The sequence below is a fragment of the Pelophylax lessonae genome (assembly GCF_965119305.1).
Source record: "Pelophylax lessonae genome assembly, chromosome: 8".
In the NCBI taxonomy this organism is placed as follows: Eukaryota; Metazoa; Chordata; class Amphibia; order Anura; family Ranidae; genus Pelophylax; species Pelophylax lessonae.
Genome location: NC_138775.1, coordinates 187,347,104 through 187,372,919, shown reverse-complemented (window position 1 = coordinate 187,372,919; position 25,816 = coordinate 187,347,104).

Sequence of the window (25,816 nt, the reverse complement as noted above, 5' to 3'; positions counted from 1 at the left end):
GCAGGCATTTTTTTTGGGTCTTTGGAGGCAGGCAAAACATCTGAACTTCTGTATAGGGGTATATATACACACACACTTATATGTATTATACACATACACATATATAGGTGTTGTAGGAGCGGAGCCATAGAGCCATATGCATGTTAATTATTTCATTAGCGCAAGCATAGTGTTCTGCTATTTTCACACCTATATATGTGTAGGTGTGTATATATACAGACATGTGTGTGTGTATATATACCCCTATACACAAGTTCAGATGTCATGCCTGACTCCCAAGACCCCAAAAAAATGCCCAAAAAAATGCCTGCAATAACACACCTGGGCATTTTTTTTTTTTGGCGCAGGCGTTTTTTTGGGCATTTTTTTGGGGTCTTTGGAGGCAGGCAAAACATCTGAACTTCTGTATAGGGGTATATATACACACACACACTTATATGTATTTATACACATACACATATATAGGTGTGATAGGAGCGGAGCCATATGCCTGTTAATTATTTCATTAGCGCAAGCATAGTGTTCTGCTATTTTCACACCTATATATATGTAGGTGTATATATACATACATGTGTGTGTATATATACCCCTATACACAAGTTCAGATGTCATGCCTGACTCCAAACATGTCCTCAAAAAATCCCTATAAATGCCTGCAGCAAAAAGCAGGCTGACCGGTGAGAAGCCATATCGCTGTTCTATAAGTCACCTAAGAGAAACGATCTTTTCTCTATAGCGGTCACTGAAATGGAAGGGTTTGGTCACCCTGCCATAGCAGTCAGTGTCAGTTTACCCTACACTACACTACGGTCACCCTGGCACTTAACATTTTCCCTACAGAAACTAGATTTTTGAAGCTAACTATAGTGGAAAATAGCACCCTAACTACACTAGATATCCCTTTCCTCACACTAATAATTGCTAAATGACACTTTTGAAGCAGAAGTAACAGAACTGCTTCCACTATCTTCCCTGTATTAAAATGGTAGAGATTTGGCGGGGCTATCTTATATACTGGGGGCGTATTCACTAATTATTGGCCTCTGGACCCCCTAGTCACTCCAATCACATTCCTAGCATTCTCCTGCCCCCTCATTTGGCTTTTACTAATGGTTCTGGTCCAATCACGGGCTTTTAAAGCCCATTTCCTGTCCCATTGCATTTTGGTCGGTTCTGGTTGCCGAATTCTGAACTTTTTTAGCAAAAAGTTCTAAATTCGGCCGAACCTCGAACACCCAATGTTCGGATCAAACCTTTGGTCGACCCGAACCGTTCGATCATCCCTAACCATGAGGAGAGCAAACCTGTAGGTGAAACATGCAAGTTGCCAAAACAACTATCCACTAGTGAAAATTTTAAATACTGAAACAAATGATTTTCCAACAAGTTGGATATTTTTTCTCCACAGAATATAATAATTGCTATCTTGTATAATGGAGCTTTAATTTCTTACCTGAGGTAGTTGTAATATTTGAATATCCACAGGTGGCACAGATCAATCAAGAAATTGGCTGTAAATGTCATTTGGTGTAAATTTGACATTATAGAGAATCTTTCAGGGAAAAAAGAAAAACTGTTGCAGATGTAGACTTCAGGTAGTTTGAGGTACCGGCATATACCTGGAGCAGCTTCTAAAGTCCTACAGTCATGGCTAAATAAAAATGGACCTTTCTGACAGATATAGCTCTTTCACTTTCTGATAGTGTTATTGCTTGGCCACTTCTTCCTATCTCCTAAAAATTCCTTTTGGCTAATGAGGCAGTCATTTGTAGTGATGTACAAACTACAGTAGAGTGTCTTGGGGTAGGAGATAGTGGCAAGCTTAAACAATACTCATAAGTGTTAGAGCTTTGTCTTTGAGAATGGCCCACTATTCATTTCTTCACAGATTCCAATTTATAGAACAGGTATACCAAATACCTTTTTTGTTTCTCTGAATTTAGTAAGTAAAATTCAAAAAAAGCTTGCAGCACCAAAATTCTAATTTTGATTGACTTGATAAGATGAAGGAAATACAAAGTGGAGGAAAAGAAAAGGCAGACAGATTGTATTTACATCCGGTAAAGAAGAGCATTCTTAGGATCTATCTAGTTTTGTGCATGTTTCTTGTTCATCCCTGCAGGAGAATGGGGGCTGTGAGCATTAATCTTTAGGGATGCTAAGGAACCTTAGATCCTCAGAATGTTGAACTATCAGAATAGTTGAGGATTTGGAAAACTTTCTGCGGGCAGATGAAAAAAGAAAATAAAAGAAGATGAAAAAAGGTTATACTTACTGTATAACATTGTATTATAGAAGCTAATATGTTATAAGTACACCTATTTTTATGGTAACCTTCAAAACCATTGTATTTTCATTTTTTTTTTTTTGCACTTGTAGAAAATGTAACCCTTCCAGCTGCATCTACTCATGATTATAAATAGATTGAGCTGCCTGACCTTTTTTACTCATAAAGTTACAGTACTTTTTATATTCCCCGACATCACATTTCCTAAAAAAGGCAGAAAAGTGAAATTTGACTGTATATAGTGTAGCTTTTATTCATTTAAAAGGTATGCTGGTATTCCTTTAAAACCATCATTGTAGAAAAGAAATGAAGATGTCACGTTGGAAGTGTAAAGGGTTTTATAGAACATTTCTTTATGGAATGAATAAAACAACCATCTTCTACATTCCCAGGAAAGGTTAGTACACAATTCATATGTCTCTGTTGTTCGTTTTTATTGTTACAATGAAAATGATTGACAATGTCTCATTTTTCTCATGCAACATAAAGCAAAGATTTCCACTCTGAAAACAACATGTAATTTAAATGTTAAGAAGATGCAGTTTTAAATGGAAATGTTATTCATTCTCTATACTTGTTTCATTTCATTTTTGCCCAGAATTTCTAATCAATTACAGCGGAGGTCCATCAAATATTACTGGACTTCTTTTCAATGTTCCCACGCGATCAATGATGATAAATTTAATGAATGTAATTTTATTTCAGAACGGAAATGGTTCAGACAGAGCAGTTGAAAGCTAGAAATTATAGCAATGACTTTACTACCTCTCTAAAAATAGATATATGTCCACCTGAACTTATTCTGTTATATACTTGCATGTTACAGTAATACACAGCTGCCAGCTGCCAATCTCCGAGCCCATCCACTGACTTCGGAGCTCTGTGGATATATATATTGTTATCAAACCTTTCCAAACAGCAAGTCCTCTGTCTTTAATTCAAATGTCCACCAGTGCTCAAGTGCTTCCAATATCAAGCCCCAGCAACTGAACAAAACACCAATGCCCCCTGGTGTATCAAAGTTTCATAAAATTCAAACTGTTCCAATGCGGCAGGAACAATACAATGTGACCCAGTATGAAAAATGTTGTATGCAGGACTCAGGTCAGCGGGGTGGCATTTCTCTTATCTATGGGTAATTCTGGGCACACCACCCACATTTTTTTATATTTTAGATTGGGGAAGGGATCTATCAGAGAAAAGAGACCTTGATGCATGGCATAAAGGTTTTTTGCAATCTTTTCTGGTGTTCTAATTATTGCCTTAACAATAGCTAATTTAAAGATTATTAGCTGCTGATACTTGGCACCAATGAGGCTGGCAAATATATTTCCCCATTGTGTTTCAGAGGGTGTGATATACCAGGTTCTATATACCATATTTGGTGGGAGTATCCTAGAATTTGCAGCTTCTGGAATGGTGTATTTGCTTTATTTGGCCAAGTCAAGGGAATGAAGGCCCCACAAATGCCCCACATCGATCTACAGAATGTCCCAAATGAGCAAATATTTAATAATTTACAATATCTGATTTTTTTATTTTATTGTGAGCTAAAATGACTATTGCCAAATTGTGGAATCAGCCCTCTGTGTCTCTTTCTCTAGCAAAAAGGAAATTGCATGGATCATGGTGCATGAAAACATTGCGAGTGTCCTCCAAGATAGTCTTAAGAAAGTTGAAAAGATTTGGGAACCATGGGCCAGATATATGCATATATCACTTACAAAGGAAAGTACAGAGGGGCGCCAGAGTGTAGTATTGATGAGAAACCAATTTATTAAAAACATAAGCCATAGGACGACTCATATTAGCAAGTCAACAGGCATGTATCAAGTGATGTGTCACTCCTGGGGGTTCACCCGGGTGGTCCTAGATGACAGGTAACATCGGGACACTGGAGCCGTGGGGATGTTGTCAGCAGTGAGCGGCCACCTGTCCCATTAACCAGTTTGGCGCCGGACTGGACATGACATCACTTAGGAAGGCTGTGTTGACGCAAAGGGGGTGGTAATGAGTGTCAAAGCTTCTGCATCTTTGCCAGACCTGATTGTCTAGCGGGAAAGTCAATCTAATATAGGGGAAAAACTGTTCTAAAGGGCCTCAGTGATTGATCTTATATAAAGGGGAACTCTAGCATTTCTCACCTATGTGAGTCCATTCAAAATACAAAATATATGCAATAATTTATTAGAAAACAAACAGATAAAATAAAAAATGAAAAGACAGTATACTCACAAAATGAATTCATGTTAAAAATCACATCACAAATTCCAGCAATTCAATCCATATTCATCAACTCATGTGACAGAAATGAAGGTCCAATGGAATGACGCGGTTCGAGGGTTTACCAGGTGGCTCTGAAGAAGAGGTAAACCCTCGAAATGCATCAGCCCATTGGACCTTCATTTCTGTCACATGAGTTGATGAAAATGGATTGAATCCTTGGACTTTTTGATGAGCTTCTTAACATGATCTAATTTTGTGAGTATAATACTTACCACTTTTTACTCAAATAAATTATTTGTCTTAGGATAATGCACTAGGTCAGTGTGCCCTGTGTTTCTTTTGTATGGTTTCAATGTTTCCGAGTCCCGACTCCTCCAGTCTTTGAAGGCAGCAAGACCTCAGGATCCATATAGAACTAGGATAGAGATATAGCTTACTCATCTGAAGCACTTTTCCAAGCGCAGGGGATATTTTGTTTGTGATTATTTGCTATGCTAAACAATAACCTGTCAATCCTGCAATGTGCACCTGAGATGTCTGTTACCATTCTGCGGGAAACCTGTCATATATCTGTTCTTAACTTACCTGTTGTATTACTAATTCACACCTATGCAGGTTGTAGTTTACATATTGAAGGTGCATTTTGCGTTTTTCAATACACGTTTTTAATCCATTGAAGTATATGAAACCAAAAACCAGAAAAAAGTCCCTGGACCTTTCCATAAAATGCACACATGTGAACATGACCCATAGGAAACCATGTTACATGGACTGTAATGGATTCCTGCAAAATGCATAACGTAGTAAAAAATGCATAGGTGTGAACCAGGCCTAAGGGTTTATTCACATGGGAGGCCAGGGGATGGTAAAAGCAAGGAGTTAAGCTGAAGTTTTACTGCCTCAGACCACCCACCTAAAGAATGACATGCAACTCCTCAGGTTGCACATATACCACAGCCATTGTTGGGTTTGGTGGGAAGCATAAATGTTGATCATTGCCAATTCAAGTGAAAAAGACTGCGAATAGGACTGCAAAACTTCAATGCCCACTAAAACAGGCAGTGAGGTGGTGGCATATATCCTCCCAGCCACCTGTCAACCACTTTCTGAAAAATTGATCAACCTCAGGTAGTTTTTAAGATAGGCAGCAAGGGCTGTCACCTATTTGAACGAGGGCTAACAGATTGTACATCTTCATGTGTCTTTGGGTATATTTATGTGACAATGAAGAATTATTTGTTCCCCTCCTCCTTCCTGTTGTACCCCTTCCCTTACCTAGTTCCATGAACTGTAACCCTTTTCTAAACCCCCGACCCCCCATCATTTTTTCTGATTTTTGTATGCTTAAAGGGTAACTCCACCCTTGTGGGTAAAAGAATTAGCCATATTGTAAAAAAAAAAAAAAAAAAAAGTCACATTGTAATTGAATGTTATTAAAAATTGCCTTTTCCTTTCAATCTGCAGCCGCTGTAATTTTCTGAAAAGGCAATGCAATATGGCTACCTGGAGGTGTTCTGTACATAGAATGTTTACTGACCACACCCCAGAAACATAATTTGCTGCTTGTGTGATTGGCTCACCAATTTTCCCAGAAGTCTGCCCTAAGATACAAGTCAGATTTTAGGCATCCCCTGCAACAAAAATATCATTTTTGGTGAGATACTCCCAATAGGAAATCATGTCTAAAGCGATGCAGGCCCAGCAGCTTTCCATATTATAGCCCTGCAGGTGCACAGCTGCCTGATAATTATGAAACCACCCCCATTAGGCTTAGTTTCCCACATGGGCACAGACAAGCATACAGGGATTTCTTCAAGATAGCAAAAGGTAGGAATCTGCAATAAAGTTTGTTAAAATCCTTGTAATGTACATACTGTGGATAACCCAGAGTGTTTTTTTCTCTCAACAAAAGTGGAGTTATGCTGTAAAATCTAAATAAAGAATTAACAATGCTTTTTATTTTAAATTTAACAGTCAAAAAGGAGCACACTAGAGAAGTTCATTGTTAAAGTTTACAAATTCTTAAATGTAATAAAGGGGAAACATAAACATGGGGACAGTAGTGGTACTTTAGCTTTGATTGTATCAATATTAAAAAAAAAAAAAAAGTAAAGGAAAATGTTGTTGAGGGTACTCCAATTTGTTTCTCACTACTAGAGCAAAGTATCTGCCATATGCATTGCTTGTTTTGTCTGCTGATGAAGCACAGCTTTATGGTATTTATTTATAAAGCTGCAGATCTGAAATTCACCAAACATTCACTGTAGGTAAATCTTTCTGTTGCCTGTGTTTCAAAGGATAGGGATGGATTCACAACCAGTAAATGTTTTATGAAAGTCACATTTACTGCTTTAAACTGTAAATATGCCACTAAGTGTTTAAATATTTTTGTAAAAAAAAAGTTATAAAGATAATCTACAAAGCCTGTGAATCTGCACTGAGTACTATCCAGCAATTTTTGATTATAACTGAATCATTCAGTAAGCTAACTGATATTTTTGTGTGCAGAATGCAAGAAAATGGCTTTTTCTTGCTTTGCAAGCAAGCTTACCATCTCAATAAAGTATCTGACAACAAATTTATGATCTGCATGGTTGGAAATAGATTTGATTACTATGATAATTAATTCCTGGGGCATCACAGCTAGACAAATCTAACTGCATACATTATAAATTGTAGCTCTGGGATGCTTTGAGAATGTTACCAGATGGCTTCAGGTCATCAAGAGAAGTTAGGCCAATGGTAGTTTATTTTGTTTAAAACCTGTATATACTATTTTCCATTGTTATATAAAGGAGAGCAGGATAATACTTATAGAAAACAGTAACCCATGATAAATATGCAGTAAGCCATTACATTATTAACCTCACATAATTAAATATAAGGAAAAGGGGAGCATGATGGGCATTCATAAAAAAAAAAATATGATGTAACTTATGTAACAAAGTGGAATTTGATGGTTTTATAGTGCTACACAATCACCCAAACACAATAGTTTAGCTTGGGTTGATATCAGGAGATTGTATCATTTACCAGAATCCTAAGTCATTTGTGATAAGGCCTTCCTGAGACAAAATCACATTTTTGAAAGAAAGCTAAGTGCCAGACTTTCCGGGGGTGTATGGTGTGTAGCAGTAGCAGAAAACATAGACAAGCAGTAAATGGCTATTATCTTTACCAGAACACGGGGCCCAATGTCACCCAGTCAGTCAACGGTGTACAAAGCCTGATGGGAAAGCTAAGAGACTAGTTCTCCATAAGGTCTGCTTTATCCTTGACTGAAGGCAGTAATGTAGCCAAAAGAAGGTGTTTATAGGCTATGGATGCACTCACTGCCTGTTGTCAATCACAAGGGAAGCAGACCTGATAGAATACTAGTGTCTCTAAATCTCCATTGGGCTCCACACTCAGCTTACAAAATCCTTGTGTTGTGTTACAGCTGCAAAGGCTCAAATGGAGCTCAGCTGCACTGAGGATTGAGTATTCACATGGACACTTCAGCCTCATTGCCCTCTGCATATATGCTTGTCCCAAATTAATGTACCTAATGCCAACAGGTAGATAAATCTGTTGAATACACTTACATTTAAGAAAAATTACTGTGTAGGTCAGCCCATGCCCCAAAAAATATTTAACAAAAACAAGGACACAGAAAAAGTAGGGGTTTGTAAGGCCAATTGGGAGAAGGAAAACCAGGATACAAACGTCTAAAAATAAATCAGTTTATTGATACATGTATAAAATATGTGTATAGATGAGGGCCAAAAGAAAAAGGTCCCCCATATATTCACCAACAGACTAAAAAACGCAGCACAGAAATACATTCCCTATAGCAGGAGAAATACATGCTTCAAGCTGATGTTGACTCAAGGAGTCTCAGATGACATTCGGTTTGAGGGTCCCAATGAGCCAACGCGTTTCGTATAAGGCTCTGTCAGGGCCAAAGAGACCGAGCAATACCGATATTTCTCACTGCGTGCAAATATAGTATTGGCAGTATGGAATACCAAGTCCCTGCAACACGATGTATGGTTATGGTGGCGGCTGTAAATATTTGTATTATTTTTAATAATTCCTCAATTCGGATGGCGTGATCCCACAATACAGTTATGGCATTAATGGAGCATATACATCTATATAATGTTTTATTTTCAAAAACGAAAGCGAGGATAAGTAGTAGTGGAGCTCATTAATTATTTAGTCTACCTAATTGACCTTAGAAGGCGCTCATCCAAATACTGTTTTAAATCCCCTTTGCTAAAGTATAGAAGATATGCCAAACGGTAGGGGGAGTATACTCAGTATTATCCCAAGAAATGTTGAGGCAGGGTGATAAATGGTTCAGATTACAGACCATTCCAAGCCATGATTCCCATTCATGACCAGCGAAGATAGCCTTCTATATTGATGGTCCTAAGTAGATCCTGCCATAAAGGTATTGTGGGATCATGCCATCAGACTGAGGAATTATTAAAAATACTATGAATATTTACAGCCGCCACCATAACCATACATCGTGTTGTAGGGACTTGGTATTCCATCCTGCCAATACTATCTTTGCACGCAGTGAGAAATATCGGTATTGCTCTGTCTCTTTGGCCCTGACAAAGCCTTATGCGAAACGTGTTGGCTCATTGGGACCCTCAAACCGAATGTCATCAGAGACTCCTTGCGTCAAAATCAGCTTGAAGCATGTATTTCTCCCGCTATAGGGAATATATTTCTGTGCTGCATTTTTTAGTCTGTTGGTGAATATATGGGGGACCTTTTTTCTTTTGGCCCTCATCTATACACATATTTTATACATGTATCAATAAACTGATTTATTTTTAGACTTTTGTATCCTGATTTTCCTTCTCCCAATTGGCCTTACAAACCCCTACTTTTTCTGTGTCCTTGTTTTTGTTACACTTACATTTGTTATGCAGAGATATGGCAGAATTCTAGAGTGTCGTAACACTCTTTATGAAATCCCCAGTATGTGTGTTGTTTTCAGGATGTAGAACCCTTTAACTCCACAGTGGTGATGACAAAATTTCAGAGGCAAGCAGAAGACACATGTAGGTAGAGAGATGGCTTCAAAACAACAGGAATTAGGGTGGTCAAAGACAAGTCATGATATAGAAACTGGCAGGCAGGCCAGGAGAATCCAATAGAAATATTTAGGATAAGATGCATCTAGGTAAGAAGAAATCAAGCCAACAGAAAAGTAAAATAAATTAGGTCAGGTAGCATGGGTTAAGAACTCTGAAACAGGCAGGTTATGACTTTGGAAATCTAACTCACAGACTGGAGTTTCTATCCAGGCAGCACTGTGCAGTATGTTTTAGGAATTTCAGTGGTAAGCTACCTGTTGCAGTCACATTTTCTCACCCGCTGATCTTTTGGGTTGAATAAGACTCAGCATAATTCATCCCACTGCCTATGAACTTAGGAAGGTAAAAAATGCCCTATGAGAGTAAATCCTTATGGTACCTTGGGTACACAGTACTGCTGTATTTAACAACATTTACACATGATTTTATTAGCACTGGAGGGACAAAAAAGCAGACCCCGTGTGTCACTTAACAAGAGAGAAAGCTGTTAAAAAACTGAGTTGGGCTTTATTATTTCTGGGTAGGAACAGGCTAAGAGCCACAGTGAGAAAAATAATTAAGTTTCCATGAGAGGTCAAATCCAATATATATATATATTTATTTTTTTTTTCCTTTCAGCACAATGCCATAGAATAGGTTGACAAATTATAATGAATGCACAATGTAATATGTGTTTGGTACAAAAGGCACAATTCTTTCCTTATTGTCCTAGGTTGAACAATACATGCAGTCATGATAAAGTGCAGTCACCCAGTGCAACCAGTAACTACTGTAGCTTCATTTCTGACTTCTATACTATAGTACAACTGATTGCCCTGCTTTCAGGACCAGATGAGAACTATGAATGCAAGCTTGTGCTATAGTTTTCTCTATGTCTGAAGCAAGAAAATATGTCAAGGGATGTCATAATTCTACATGATGAGAGCATTTAGGAAAAATATCATTTTGTTGAATAATGCTGCTATGAGATAAGCCACCGATGAGTTCATGTTGTGACGAGGCAGTTTGAAATGTCATTATTTTACAGGGAGTCTATAGTGATAATTAATTAGAAGAGGTGAAGCATGAATCTCAACTCTGGCTCCCATTTATATATAATTATTTTGCTATTTATGTTGAGGATTGGTAGTAATCTGCAGTTTCTCTAGATGATTGCATATTGTTTCATAAAAGAATGATGGTTTAAAGGCTAATTCCACTTTTTTGCTTTTAAGTTGAATACTTAAAATTGTAACATTTCTGGGACAGGTAGACACCAACAGTGATTAAAAACAGAAGTTCTAGCCCTTACCTCTGTGACCCATAATAGTGAGACTTTCTGTGGCAGAAAGTGAGGGAAAATCTCCACAATAAGAACATAGACAGCAATAAAAAGCTGATAAAAGCTCTAACTCTTTTCCATGCTAAACAAAATAAAAAGTTTCAATTGGAGTTGGACTTGGACTGGGAATGGTTCAGGAAACTATTTCCTTTTTATTCACATGCACACACTGGACTGATTATAGTAGCAAACTAAAAAGTACCTTAATAACTAAAGATAAGACAACTTAATGTAGCACTGCCCCCTAGAGGACTGCTGAATAATGACACTTTTAGATTCCCCTGGGTTACCCATAGCAACTGCTTGCAGAAATCTTAATACTTTAAGTTCTTGGCTCAGTCAATGATCAGTCTAGGGGTAGTGGTTTTTGGTTGTTTTATTTATATTGGGATAGGAGAAGGGATGAGTGGGATACTCTAAATGTTAACTATTTCACTTCAGAGGACTTCTAACTTGAGAATGCAGCAAGGCTGCTACTTCATCCTGCCACTTGAATGAAGATGAGGTAAGTGTTCCTATTTGTGTTTCTCTTCAGGGAACTCCCCCAGTACCCCCTTGTTTTGTGCTAGCTGACACCCATCAACTGACTCTACACTCTGGAGTGGTCCTCCCCTTCCTGGGCAGACCCCTGGGCAAGATCCTCTGTACTCACTATACTGTTTTTCCAGATTCTTGTAGTGCCTCAACTCCTCCAGTCAGCTCTCCTGGACCTCTGTGTTCAGCCTCACTCCAATGGCTCACCAGGCCGACTGCCTGTGACCATCACCAACTGCTGCAGAAGAGGAGGCGGCCGCCACCCTCCTTCTGGGACTTTGCTTCCCGCCAAAAGACCCCTAACTCATGTGCCCTTGGCTTTTTTTACCCTGCCCCATGATGCACCGAGACCAACTGTCTGTTTCAATCCCTGGGGCAGTACTAAAAGCCTGTGTGTCATTGGTTAGGTTTCCTCCAGCATCCTATGTGCCTCCCCATGGGATCAGCTGGGGACACTCTCTAAGACCAGATGAATCACGCACTGGGCACACTAAGCAGACCTGACTCACAGATCCTGCTCTCTGTTAAGCAGAGAACAATATAGGTTTTGCCTGATTCTCCTCTGATAGGCAGACAGAGCCAAAACTATACTCACTACCTAGCACCTGACTAGGAGGGTGCTACATAAACATTATAGTGACTAATGTCTAAAGGGGTTTCCATCATCTAGTCAGACACAAATATCCATGATTATTCACGAGGCTGTGGACAGTCCTTTGCTGCTTAATGTGTCTCTAAAACCATAGAAAGAATAGCTGATCATATTCTAGTCTCATGATCACATGTATTTCATTGTCATTTGTTATGCCATTGCATCTCATACACAGGAAATATAAGGAAGCATATACTGTACATTTAATTCCTCATGAAGGGTATATGTGACAGTTTTGCATTGAAACTCAGCTTTGCCAAAGGCAGAAATACTGAAACAGAGCAAAGGTAGGAGAATCAGACTGCCGTAGAGGTGAGTATAATCCTTCTTCTTTGCAGAAAACTTTTGACAGAAACTTTTTTTTGTGACTGACAGTGTCACGTTAATACAGCCCTAATCTTTTCCTGCCTACAACCTACAGTTCTCTCGCTGAATTAATTCACAAATATCCATATAAGAAAAGTTTTTACGATTTGTAAATACAGCTCTGCCTATGAAATATGCATGAAATACTTTGTTGTAGTATACTCAATAAAAAAAACTGGGCTTGTTAGTATTGTTTCAGATGTTCTGCTGCTCAAGAAGCTTCTTCAGTGAACATAACCCAGTATTTATAGCAACACAGGTAATTTAAGCAACACATAGATTAATCATTTTGTTTTTCATTTAACCATCTGGTTGAATGAGAAAAATAGATTCAATTTTCCCATCCACACACTCAATGTGGATGGGGGACTTCTCCCCCCTGAGGTATTGTATTCTGTCTGAGGGAAGACTTCCACACCACCAAAATACACCGAACAGCTCTGCCCACTATAACCAGTGGTGCTGATAGAGCGGGGGGAAATCTGACAGTAGAATGGTAGATCTGTAGATCGATAGTCAATTGGTAGATTTACTTTTGTACAACCAATCTGCCCATACATGGATCAAAATTCGGCTGGTCCCTGCCGAACCAGCCAAATTGTGATTCATATATGCCTGGCTTTAGTCATCCTCCTTCAACCACTATGGAATATGCCAAGGCAGATGTTGTCCAAAAACAAGATGGGAGGTGTAAATGTCTTCATATGATAGGAGATCCCCCTGGGGGTGGGTAGCTCACACCTAAAAATATGACCTACTATTTTGGGAGGCCTGCTGATACACCCTACAATCTAACCATTGAGCTGTTAAATGTTAAATTGGAATCCAGATTGTGAGCACCTGCCTACTGATACAAATAATAGCAAAGCAGAAGAAGACTTGCAACTTTCGTATCATTCAGCAGGGGGTAAAGAATCATTTATAAATGAATGTAAAATGAAAAAAAAAACGTAATGAAATTATTATTATTTTTTTTCAAATAGATGTAAAGCCTAAACTAATGATATTCAGTTTGCTAAAGCACTTGCAATTGGCATAGTTTAAAAATAAAATATTTATTTTACCCTTCTTTTATCCTTTGTTACATCTCACTTCTGTTAAACTTTTTCACCCTCTTTGCAGCTACATTCTGTCTACATGTATGCACTTTAGGAACAACATATGTATACCTCACACCAGAAAATGCCTAAACAAAGACTTTTATGGAAGGATTATCCGGTATTACTTCAGTAAAAATTGCAGTGTTAAAAACACTGAAAATCACTTTTAAAATGGCATTACAATAGAAAAATGTGTATGTTATTTAAAGATTGGGTTTTCATATTCTTTAAAGTAAATATTTCTCTTCTGTAGAAGTCAGAAGATATAAATGACTGTTAAATACTTAAAAGAGTCAATAAAGGCTACTAATATGCACTCACCGTACATTTTCTGCAGAAACATAAATTGTTTCTTCATCCATCAATAGGGATCATGAGATTAGGACTGTTAGGGAAGGGTTAAGTTTCATAAAAATCTGCAAACGCTAGCCAGGTTTGCAGCTGACCTGTCAGTGACTGCATTATTAGAAGTGTATTTATATCCTGTACTGGACCTCCATTGGGATGCCTTTTCAGTCAGTGTCCTTGGAATTATAAATTTACCTACCCTAATATGCATATCAGAAAGACTGTTTTACAGTGGGGCTAATCCTGCCACTTAAACAAGGAAATGTCATCACCTCCATTTCCCTAACAGAGGCCACAAAAATATTGCCTTAAAGATAATAACCAATTACACAAATTGCTTACAATTCTCTAAATTTCGTTTTCTACATGCTATTTGAATTTCCTAAGATGTTTTCAATTCATAATGATGATATTATTCTATTGTTAGGGTAATTAAAGAAAACTAACAAGCAACCTTCGATTTGCATATTGGGCAGTTTTTCTAAATTATTGAATTAAAAGCCTGTATGGCTGATCATCATCTTACCAATTAAATATGGTGATAAGTTTGTTTTAATAAATCTTCCATATAATATAATTCAAACAATGATATTAAAAGAAAATGAAGATGGATATAGTTTTTGTTGGTATTTTTGTATACAGACCATTTCTTCTACTCTAATTTAATGAGATAATATGGGCTATAGACAATTAGTGGCAACTAATTATAATAGAAAATCTATTAAGATACTGCAAAATAATTCATAAACTAATATAATGAGTTCATTATTCGTCAGTTCAATATGTAAAAAAATATATCTTTTCCAAATGTATATGAGAATGTTTTAAAATATCACTGTATTAAATGTATAGTTGCGCAAATTAAAAAATACCAGCAGAAATGTCAAATGCAGACAAAATAATTGTAAAGAGCTTTATTTACCGCAAGGTAGTTAAAATAACGCTTTATTTAGTTTTAGTCCCCAAAGCTCTTTTTATAATATGCAACTTTGCACATTATGGTAGACTTGCTGTTTTTTTGTGACCCACTCCATCTATGCTCTTCCTTGTCACTCTGTTGCCACTGCTCCCATCTCTGTATTCTTCTTTTGAGTCTAGAGTCTTCTGTCTTTTCAACTGGCTGACCATAAATGATGTAACTCCTGTGCATGCGCTGTTACAGATCCTGGGATTATACACTTAACTGAGCATGTACATTAGTATACAATTAAAAAAATAATAATTCTTAGCAGTCAGGGAAAGAGATTCAGCCAAAAAAAATAGTTTTGCTGTATTGACAATCTATCTATGAGGAAGGAGAGGAAATATTGCAGGTATAAAGGCACCTAAAGATGCATGCACTTACCTAGAGTATCTTCCTAAACCTTTTTTATCACTGCCAAATCTCAGGATCTTTAAACAAGCAAAGCTTTGGCCCTGCGGCTTATGCATATATTTGCAAATGTGTGCAAACAAAACCCTCTGTTTAATGTGAATTGTTAGACAGGATCAACTTGGTTGTCTTTCAGGCTAGCTGGTAAGTGTGCTGGGAAGTATTTGTTTGTTTGGGGTTAGTTATAGATTGGGGTGGTTGCCACTTTTTTGTACAGTTGGTTGAATTGGATGTGGGGATGCCTTGAGCTACCATTGTGCTTTTGCTGTGCGTGCCATGTGTCCCTGTGACTTTAACCACTTTACCACCGGAGGATTTTGCTGTCTTACGTCCAGGTCCCTTTTTGCGATTCGGCACTGTGCGATTTTAACTGACAATTGTGCGGCCATGCAATGCCGTACCCAAACGAAATTTACGTCCTTTTTTTCCCACAAACAGAGCTTCCTTTTGGTGGTATTTGATCACCTCTGCGCTTTTTATTTTTTGCGATATTAATAAAAAAATTTGAAAATTTTTAAAAAATAATATTTTTCTACTGATAGTTAAAAAATATCCAATATATTACATTTTTGGCATATATTTAGGCCAAAATGTATTTAGATACATGTCTTTGACAAAAAAGTTCTCAATGAGCGTATTGTTTGCTTTAAGACCGGAAGATTTTACCCCATTCCTGACCAGGCCATATTTTGCGATTCAGCACTGCATTAATTTAACGGACAATTGCGCGGTCGTGCGATGCTGTACCCAAATTAAATTTATGTCCTTTTTTTCCCCACAAATAGAGCTTTCTTTTGGTGGTATTTGATCACCTGTGCGATTTTTACTTTTTGCGCTATAAACAAAAAAAAATCGACAATTTTGAAAAAATAACAATATTTTTCACATGAAATTCCCCCCCAAAAAATTTAAAAATCAAACTTTTTAACATTTTAGGCCAATTTGTTTTCTGCTACATATGTTTGGTAAAAAAAATCGCAATAAGCGTATTTTGATTGGTTTGCACAAAAGTTATCGCAGCTACTAACTACAGGAAATTTATGTAATTTTTATTGTTTTTTTTTTAACTAGTAATTGCGGTGATCTGGCGGCGATCTGCGATTTTTTTTGCGGGACTGCGACATTGCAGCGGACAGATTGGACCCTTGACTGACATTTTTGACACTTTTGGGGGTACCAGTGACATTACTACAGTAATCAGTGCTATAAATATGCACTGTTACTGTAAAAATGACACTGGCAGGGAAGGGGTTAACTTTTTTTTAGTGATCAAGGGGTTAATGTATGCCTGGTGCTTACTGATGTGTGTGGGGGGAGGGGACTGAGTGACACAGGCACAGATCGCAGGTATAAGGCACAGATGCTGAATCCTGTAATCTGCCCCTGCCTGTCACTTAGGAGATCCGCCTGCTTTGTTTACACAAGCGGGCGGATTTCCACACTCGATCCCCGACGATCGGGGAAGAGAGGCGGTGATCACCGCTTCTCTTACCCTGGCCCGACTCCCACTGTGACTGAAAACAGCGGGAGCGAGCCTCCGGCGGCGCACACGTGCCGCCCACAAGGGGAGGAGTCCAGGGACGTAGGTCTACATCGCTGGATGATAACGAGCCACTTTGCCGCAGTACAGTCAACGTGACCGGTCGGCAAGTGGTTAAGGAGAGCGATTTTTACAGGGATTGTGACATTGCAGCAGACAGATCGGACACCTAACTGACATTTTTGACACTTTTGGGGGGACCAGTGACATTGCTGCATTAATCAGTGCTAAAAATATGCACTGTGACTGTACTAATGACACTGGCAGGGAAGGGGTTAACACCAGGGGCGATCAAAGGGTTAAATGTGTCCCTGGGGGTTGCTTTATATCTGTGTGGGTAATGGACTTATGGAATGAACAAAGGGACCTGTGTTCCTAAATAGGAGGAACACAGGAGCCCTGTGTTCATTGCTGACAGAACAGCGGTCTGCCATGTTTACAACAGCAGACCCTTCTGAATAAACCTTATTGCAAAATCTAGTTATAAGTTAACCCTTCTTTCTATCCATCTGCACATTCTTCCTTTTGGCCTATGACACTGCTTTTTTTTGTGATGTAGTGATGTACTGATAGGAATGTATGGGGGTTAGGCTAAGTGACAAGTTTCTTTTTGTTTCCTTCTGTGAGCCATCTTCAAGAATGAGGGAAGAAAATCCTGTCCGAGCTGGATGCCTAACCAGCCAATAGTCAAACCACCAGCACTGTTTTGTGAAAAAAAAAAAGGTGAGTGAGTCACATATTTTATACCAAGATGTACTGGGTATGTTACTGTGCTCCCAGCAGCATTCAGTAGTAATGGCCCGGCCACCGTGCACCTCACCCGGTCCAAGTAGTTAAAAAGTAAAAAGCAGCCTCAGCTTTAATTCAACCAGGCAACATCCCCAACATGTTTGCCTCACCCAGAGCTTAATCATCGATTAAGCCACATAATTAAGCCCCAGAGGGTGGGGTAAAACATGTTGGGGACATGGCCTGGATGTATCAAGCTGAGGCTACTTTTACCTGCTAACCACTCGGCCAGGAGACGTGAGGGACCAGGCTATCTCTTCCTATTTTTGCAGTATGCTTTGGGTCTGTACACCCTAGTCATTTTTTCATTCAAGGCTGAAAGAAAAAAAAACCTGACAGCTCAGAAGGAGCCGCTGTACTGTCTGACGTTACCTAGTTACCCTGTTGTTCTATTGTGTTCTTACAGTGGGACAACTTTTCTGACAGGGGGCAGCTTTTCTGACAGGGGGATAAGGGGCAGGGGGACCTTTTCGGTCTTGCCCCTTCGGCTTCTGTTAGACTGACTCCAGTACACGCAGGCAAAGTGTCAGACAATTTCGTTTGAAATGGCTGATGCCACCTGACATTTGGCCTGTGTGTTCTAGTCTTTAGTCTGCACCCTCACTAGCCAGCAACATCCAACTTATCAGACCTTGACAGCCTTAATGGGGACCCTTATGCATTTATCATATTACATTTATTTTCTGCTGCTTAAAAAAAAACACACACACATAAACCTCTCCAAATGTCCCACAAAATGTTTAGAAGACTCCTGGGGGGGGGGGGGGTAGGAATTGGGTTCTGTATGCTGTCAAAGGCATATGCTGGCAATTTTACAACTTGTTTCCTTTGTAAATGTCAGTTCTAAAAAAAAAAAACTGCTTTCAGCTGCATGGATGTTTTTAATTAATTTTCTTGCATTTGTGCATGTTCCCCGTGGTATTATCTACCCCCATATTATTATTTTTTTCAATACCTCCTTGCATAGTATCCCAAAAAATTGGCATTTTTGCTTTGACAGATTCAACTCCTATTGATTTCAATATGGTTCTGCTTCGGCATCCAAACTTCTTTCAAGTTCGGCAAACCCCTGCTGAGCCGAACACAGATCTGTTCAGCTTATCACTCGTCAGCATACTCAGTGTAGTGTTCCAGCTTAACATTTCCAGGGACCCCTTACTTGCATTCCAGGGTGCACTAAACATTTTGTCTCTATAACACACTACGTATGGAACAGTATACATTATATATGTCCATAGGGGTATCTTGGGAAAATTTGAGATGCAAAGATTGTGACCCCTGGGAGGTCCACTCCAGACTTAATACCCCTTCCCTTTCCCTTGGATTGTACCCTATGTGAGTCATAGTCTTCTCTATCTCATGATCTTTATTGGTCCTAGTGTTTATTGTCTTAGCGTAATAAAGAATTGTGTTCAATTATTTTGATTTGACACAGGAACAGGGGTTGAGGAATAAACTTTCAATGGAAATCTCTGTTCTAGTGAAAATTGACTAAGAAAAATACTGTACAGTATATCCTCTTTTTGGAGACATCTCCTTTTACTTCATACTGTGTTCCCAGGAAAGAAAGTAAAGGGAACGCTTTTAAGAGTTACACAGAAAAAAAATGACAGGGATTTTTAACATTCCCTAAAATGTTTGACTTTAAATTCATTTGAATGTCTAGTGATAAGAATTCCCTTTAATGCAGTTGCCCTAGATGCATGTCACAATAGGGTAACTTTTGTGAGAAGGACATAAAACCTCATTAAAAAAAAAAGAACTTCAAGATCTCAACATTTTGGATATATTTGAACATTTTAGATGTGCTTTACAGTGTGCAAATTTGTACTATATATGAATAAGTGATTTAACAGGTAAAAAACACCCATCCACCACTGTGCCAAAGAAAAATATATAAAAAAGGTCAATGTGACACATAAATAAAAAAAGGTTTGTAGCCGCCACTTTCAATAAACAACAAAGAATTATTTTAACCTTATCACTTAAAAGCGTGTGAACAGCAGCACTCGAGTGTATGTTAAATGAAAATTAAATACTACTGCTTATTAGAAACATAGCAATCATACATAGTGAATGTAAACATCAAGATATAAAAACATAAGTAAAATCAAATAAAACAATCACCACAGTGATAATGAAATGCACATATATTCAAAGACAAAAGTCCATATATGAAGTGCAAGAAATGTCAAAGTGTACAAGAGAAATCCTCCAAAGAATGATAAGTTCTTCACACCACACGGTTAGTGCATCAAAACACCTCTCCCCATAAGATGTGCACTCACTGGAGTTATTTGCCTCCAACTTGCGTGTTTGGCAGATAAGAAATTACCCCCTCAGCCTAGTCTAGACATTAGGAAGGTTGCTGTCAGGGCACAAACACCAGGAGAAGGGCTCTAGGACCCAGCAGTGCTATCAGCAACTTAGCAGGAGAAGGACTTTAGGACCCAGCAGCACTACCAGCAATTTACCTGGGCCTATATAAGGAAGCCTGCCAGTGATTTTAGTTGCTGGTTGATCTTCGGCTTCTCCAGTGTGTTATCCTTGTGATATTCCAGTTCCTGTTTCCTGTTACCGACCCGGCTTGTCCTTGACATGTCTCCTGATTGCTTTCTGTGTTCGACCTCGGCTATCCACCTGACTACGCTTGCTCTGACATCCACCTGGCTCCTGATCTTGGCTATCTACCTGACTACGCTTGCTCTGATATCCACCTGGCTCCTGATCTTGGCTATGCACCTGACCACGTTCCAGTTTTAGCATTATCCAAGTCCTGCAAACACCTCACGGGTGCCACCTGTCTGCTGATTCCACTCCAGCTGTACTCTGGATCCTTCTGCACACAGTCCAGCAGGCGACCCGTGCTACTTTGGGCCTGACCTCTCCTGTTCTCATCCTCAGGGGGGTCTGGAACTTAGCCGCAAGGGAAGCCCTCTCTCTCCATTGGCCTCCAGCACCAGGTACGTGAAAGTTGCCAAGCGGTAAGCCAATCCCTGGATGAAGTTGTAATGACGAAACGCACCTGGGTGTGGCTGTAAGCAACTGGAAGTGAAGTTCAGGAGTATTGGAAGTATAGTTCCGGTGAGGTTTCCAGTCTGGTGAGACATTGCCTGCTGGCTTATGACAGCTGCTGTAATGCTCTGGGATATGTATATCCAATGCTCGTTTTAATGTTGAAATTGCAAGTGCAATGTTTGAAGATTAGTGATGGACGAACATCGGCCGGGGCGGTTCGCGAATGCCAGCCGCAAATTTTCTCAAAAGTCCGCGAACCGCGAGTTCACGGCGGGCCCCTTTAACTTTAATGGGAGGCGAACTTTAAAAACATTTAGGTCCTATTTGCAGCCACAAAAGACGTACTAGCTGTGCACAAATAGTCCCAGCACATGGACAATGTCATAACAGAAGTATTGCAATTGAAAAAGTTGCCCTAATTTTTTTTTTTTACAGCAAAATATATATATATTTTTTTCATAAAACAGCCAGAACTGACAGCAGCCGGTAAATACATTGTCTAATACATATAGGGTCCATTCACACATCTGTAAAATGGGTCCGCATCCATTCCACAATTTGGCTGAACCTTTACAGACCCATTGTTTTTCATTTCCAGTCTGAAAAATTAGGCATTCACAGGATAAAGAAGTAAGTGTCGGCCATTCCAGGCCCCAAAAATTAGCCCACGTGCATTTACCTGACAGCTAAGAACGTAGTTTTCTGTGGCTGAAGGTACATTAGACATTCACATGAAACAGAAGTAAGTGTCGGCCATAAAAGGCCCCAAAAATTAGCCCACATGGGTTTAACTGACAGCAAAGAACTTTGTTTTTGATGGCTAGAGGTACAGTAGGTGTTCACAGGATACATAAGTAAGTGTCTGCCTGTATAGGCTCCAAAAATTAGCTCACATGGTTTGAACTGACAGAAAAGAACTTCGTTTTTGATGGCTAGAGGTACGGTAGGCGTTCACAGTACACAGAACGGTAAGTGTCGGCCTGTATAGGCTCCAAAAATTAGCTCTCATGGGTTGAACTGACAGCAAAGAACTTCATTTTTGATGGCTAGAGGTATGATAGGCGTTCACAGTACACAGAACAGTAAGTGTCGGCCTGTATAGGCTCCAAAAATTAGCTCACATGGTTTGAACTGACAGCAAAGAACTTCGTTTTTGATGGCTAGAGGTACGGTAGGCATTCACAGTACACAGAACGGTAAGTGTCGGCCTGTATAGGCTCCAAAAATTAGCTCACATGGGTGGAACTTACAGCAAAGAACTTTGTTTTTGAGGGCTAGAGGTACGGTAGGCATTCTCAGGATACAGAAGTAAGTGTCGGCCTGTATAGGCTCCAAAAATTAGCTCACATCGTTTGAACTGACAGCAAAGAACTTTGTTTTTAATCACTAGAGGTACGGTAGGCGTTCACAGTACACAGAACGGTAAGTGTCGGCCTGTATAGGCTCCAAAAATTAGCTCACATGGTTTGAACTGACAGCAAAGAACTTCGTTTTTGATAGCTAGAGGTACGGTAGGCATTCACAGTACACAGAACGGTAAGTGTTGGCCTGTATAGGCTCCAAAAATTAGCTCACATGGTTTGAACTGACAGCAAAGAACTTCGTTTTTGATGGCTAGAGGTACGGTAGGTGTTCACAGTACACAGAACGGTAAGTGTTGGTGTCACGACACTGCCGCGTACTCACCTGCGTCTTGGCGCCTGCGGCGTTCTCGCAACAGAGTCTCGGTGCTTGGCGGCCGCAGAGACACCCTCTCCGGGTCTGCGGTGGCTCCTTCTCCTCCCCTCACCTCTGAGGACTGCAGCGGTACACTGTCATGGCAAGATGGCAGCCGCCATGCGGTTACAGTGTTTTACACAGAGGGAGAGAGGAGAGTTGAAGATCTGGTAAGATCAGGTTCTATGAAGCAAACCAAGATGGCGCTGGGTCTCTGACCTCCCTTTATAGCCCCTGGCAGCCCCACCTACTGGTGGGAGGTGGCGGGTCATGGGATCCTGGCTCCCTATATAAACCAAGCACACCTTCCAGTCAGTGCTTGGTTATTTTCCTTGCTCCTGTGTGTCTGCTAATTGCTTTGTCTGTGTTCCTGGTTCCTGATCCTTTCTCCCGCAGGTTGATACTCCTTGATGACCTGCCAGACCTGACAGCAGAGTTGTCGACCTTACCTCCTCCTCTTCATTAAAGGCCTCCGTGCCACCACAGACCCTACGGGGCCCTGTTCCCACTTCCAGGGACTCCTGAGGGTCGTGATTGTAAGGGAGTGCTGTTCAACTGCAACTGGGTTCCCTCTCCACTTCAAGACCCCAGGTGGGTTGTGACAGTCGGCCTGTATAGGCTCCAAAAATTAGCTCACATGGGTTGAACTGACAGCAAAGAACTTCATTTTTGATGGCTAGAGGTATGGTAGGCGTTCACAGTACACAGAACAGTAAGTGTCGACCTGTATAGGCTCCAAAAATTAGCTCACATGGTTTGAACTGACAGCAAAGAACTTCATTTTTGATGGTTAGAGGTACGGTAGACGTCCACAGTACACAGAACAGTAAGTGTCGGCCTGTATAGGCTCCAAAAATTAGCTCACATGGGTTGAACTGACAGCAAAGAACTTCTTTTTTGATGGCTAGAGGTACGGTAGGCGTTCATAGGATACAGAAGTAAGTGTCGGCCTGTATAGGCTCCAAAAATTAGCTCACATGGTTTGAACTTACAGCAAAGAACTTCGCTTTTGATGGCTTGAGGTACGGTAGGCATTCACAGTACACAGAACGGTAAGTGTCGGCCTGTATAGGCTCCATAAATTAGCTCACATGGGTTGAACTAACAGCAAAGAACTTCGTTTTTGATGGCTAGAGGTACGGTAGGCGTTCACAGTACACAGAACGGTAAGTGTCGGCCTGTATAGGCTCCAAAATTTAGCTCACATGGTTTGAACTGACAGCAAAAAACTTCGTTTTTGATGGCTAGAGGTACGGTAGGCGTTCACAGTACACAGAACGGTAAGTGTTGGCCTGTATAGGCTCCAAAAATTAGCTCACATGGTTTGAACTGACAGCAAAGAACTTTGTTTGTGATAGCTAGAGGTACGGTAGGCGTTCACAGTACACAGAACGGTAAGTGTCGGCCTGTATAGGCTCCAAAAATTAGCTCACATGGGTGGAACTTACAGCAAAGAACTTCGTTTTTGAGGGCTAGAGGTACGGTAGGCATTCTCAGGATACAGAAGTAAGTGTCGACCTGTATAGGCTCCAAAAATTAGCTCACATCGTTTGAACTGACAGCAAAGAACTTTGTTTTTAATCACTAGAGGTACGGTAGGCGTTCACAGTACACAGAACGGTAAGTGTCGGCCTGTATAGGCTCCAAAAATTAGCTCACATGGTTTGAACTGACAGCAAAGAACTTCGTTTTGATAGCTAGAGGTACGGTAGGCATTCACAGTACACAGAACGGTAAGTGTTGGCCTGTATAGGCTCCAAAAATTAGCTCACATGGTTTGAACTGACAGCAAAGAACTTCGTTTTTGATGGCTAGAGGTACGGTAGGTGTTCACAGTACACAGAACGGTAAGTGTCGGTGTCACGACACTGCCGCGTACTCACCTGCGTCTTGGCGCCTGCGGCGTTCTCGCAACAGAGTCTCGGTGCTTGGCGGCCGCAGAGACACCCTCTCCGGGTCTGCGGTGGCTCCTTCTCCTCCCCTCACCTCTGAGGACTGCAGCGGTACACTGTCATGGCAAGATGGCAGCCGCCATGCGGTTACAGTGTTTTACACAGAGGGAGAGAGGAGAGTTGAAGATCTGGTAAGATCAGGTTCTATGAAGCAAACCAAGATGGCGCTGGGTCTCTGACCTCCCTTTATAGCCCCTGGCAGCCCCACCTACTGGTGGGAGGTGGCGGGTCATGGGATCCTGGCTCCCTATATAAACCAAGCACACCTTCCAGTCAGTGCTTGGTTATTTTCCTTGCTCCTGTGTGTCTGCTAATTGCTTTGTCTGTGTTCCTGGTTCCTGATCCTTTCTCCCGCAGGTTGATACTCCTTGATGACCTGCCAGACCTGACAGCAGAGTTGTCGACCTTACCTCCTCCTCTTCATTAAAGGCCTCCGTGCCACCACAGACCCTACGGGGCCCTGTTCCCACTTCCAGGGACTCCTGAGGGTCGTGATTGTAAGGGAGTGCTGTTCAACTGCAACTGGGTTCCCTCTCCACTTCAAGACCCCAGGTGGGTTGTGACAGTCGGCCTGTATAGGCTCCAAAAATTAGCTCACATGGGTTGAACTGACAGCAAAGAACTTCATTTTTGATGGGTAGAGGTATGGTAGGCGTTCACAGTACACAGAACAGTAAGTGTCGACCTGTATAGGCTCCAAAAATTAGCTCACATGGTTTGAACTGACAGCAAAGAACTTCATTTTTGATGGCTAGAGGTACGGTAGACGTCCACAGTACACAGAACAGTAAGTGTCGGCCTGTATAGGCTCCAAAAATTAGCTCACATGGGTTGAACTGACAGCAAAGAACTTCGTTTTTGATGGCTAGAGGTACGGTAGGCGTTCATAGGATACAGAAGTAAGTGTCGGCCTGTATAGGCTCCAAAAATTAGCTCACATGGTTTGAACTTACAGCAAAGAACTTCGTTTTTGATGGCTTGAGGTACGGTAGGCATTCACAGTACACAGAACGGTAAGTGTCGGCCTGTATAGGCTCCATAAATTAGCTCACATGGGTTGAACTGACAGCAAAGAACTTCGTTTTTGATGGCTAGAGGTACGGTAGGCGTTCACAGTACACAGAACGGTAAGTGTCGGCCTGTATAGGCTCCAAAATTTAGCTCACATGGTTTGAACTGACAGCAAAAAACTTCGTTTTTGATGGCTAGAGGTACGGTAGGCGTTCACAGTACACAGAACGGTAAGTGTTGACCTGTATAGGCTCCAAAAATTAGCTCACATGGTGTGAACTGACAGCAAAGAACTTTGTTTGTGATAGCTAGAGGTACGGTAGGCGTTCACAGTACACAGAACGGTAAGTGTCGGCCTGTATAGGCTCCAAAAATTAGCTCACATGTTTTGAACTGACAGCAAAGAACTTAGTTTTTGATGGCTAGAGGTACGGTAGGCGTTCACAATACACAGAACGGTAAGTGTCGGCCTGTATAGGCTCCAAAAA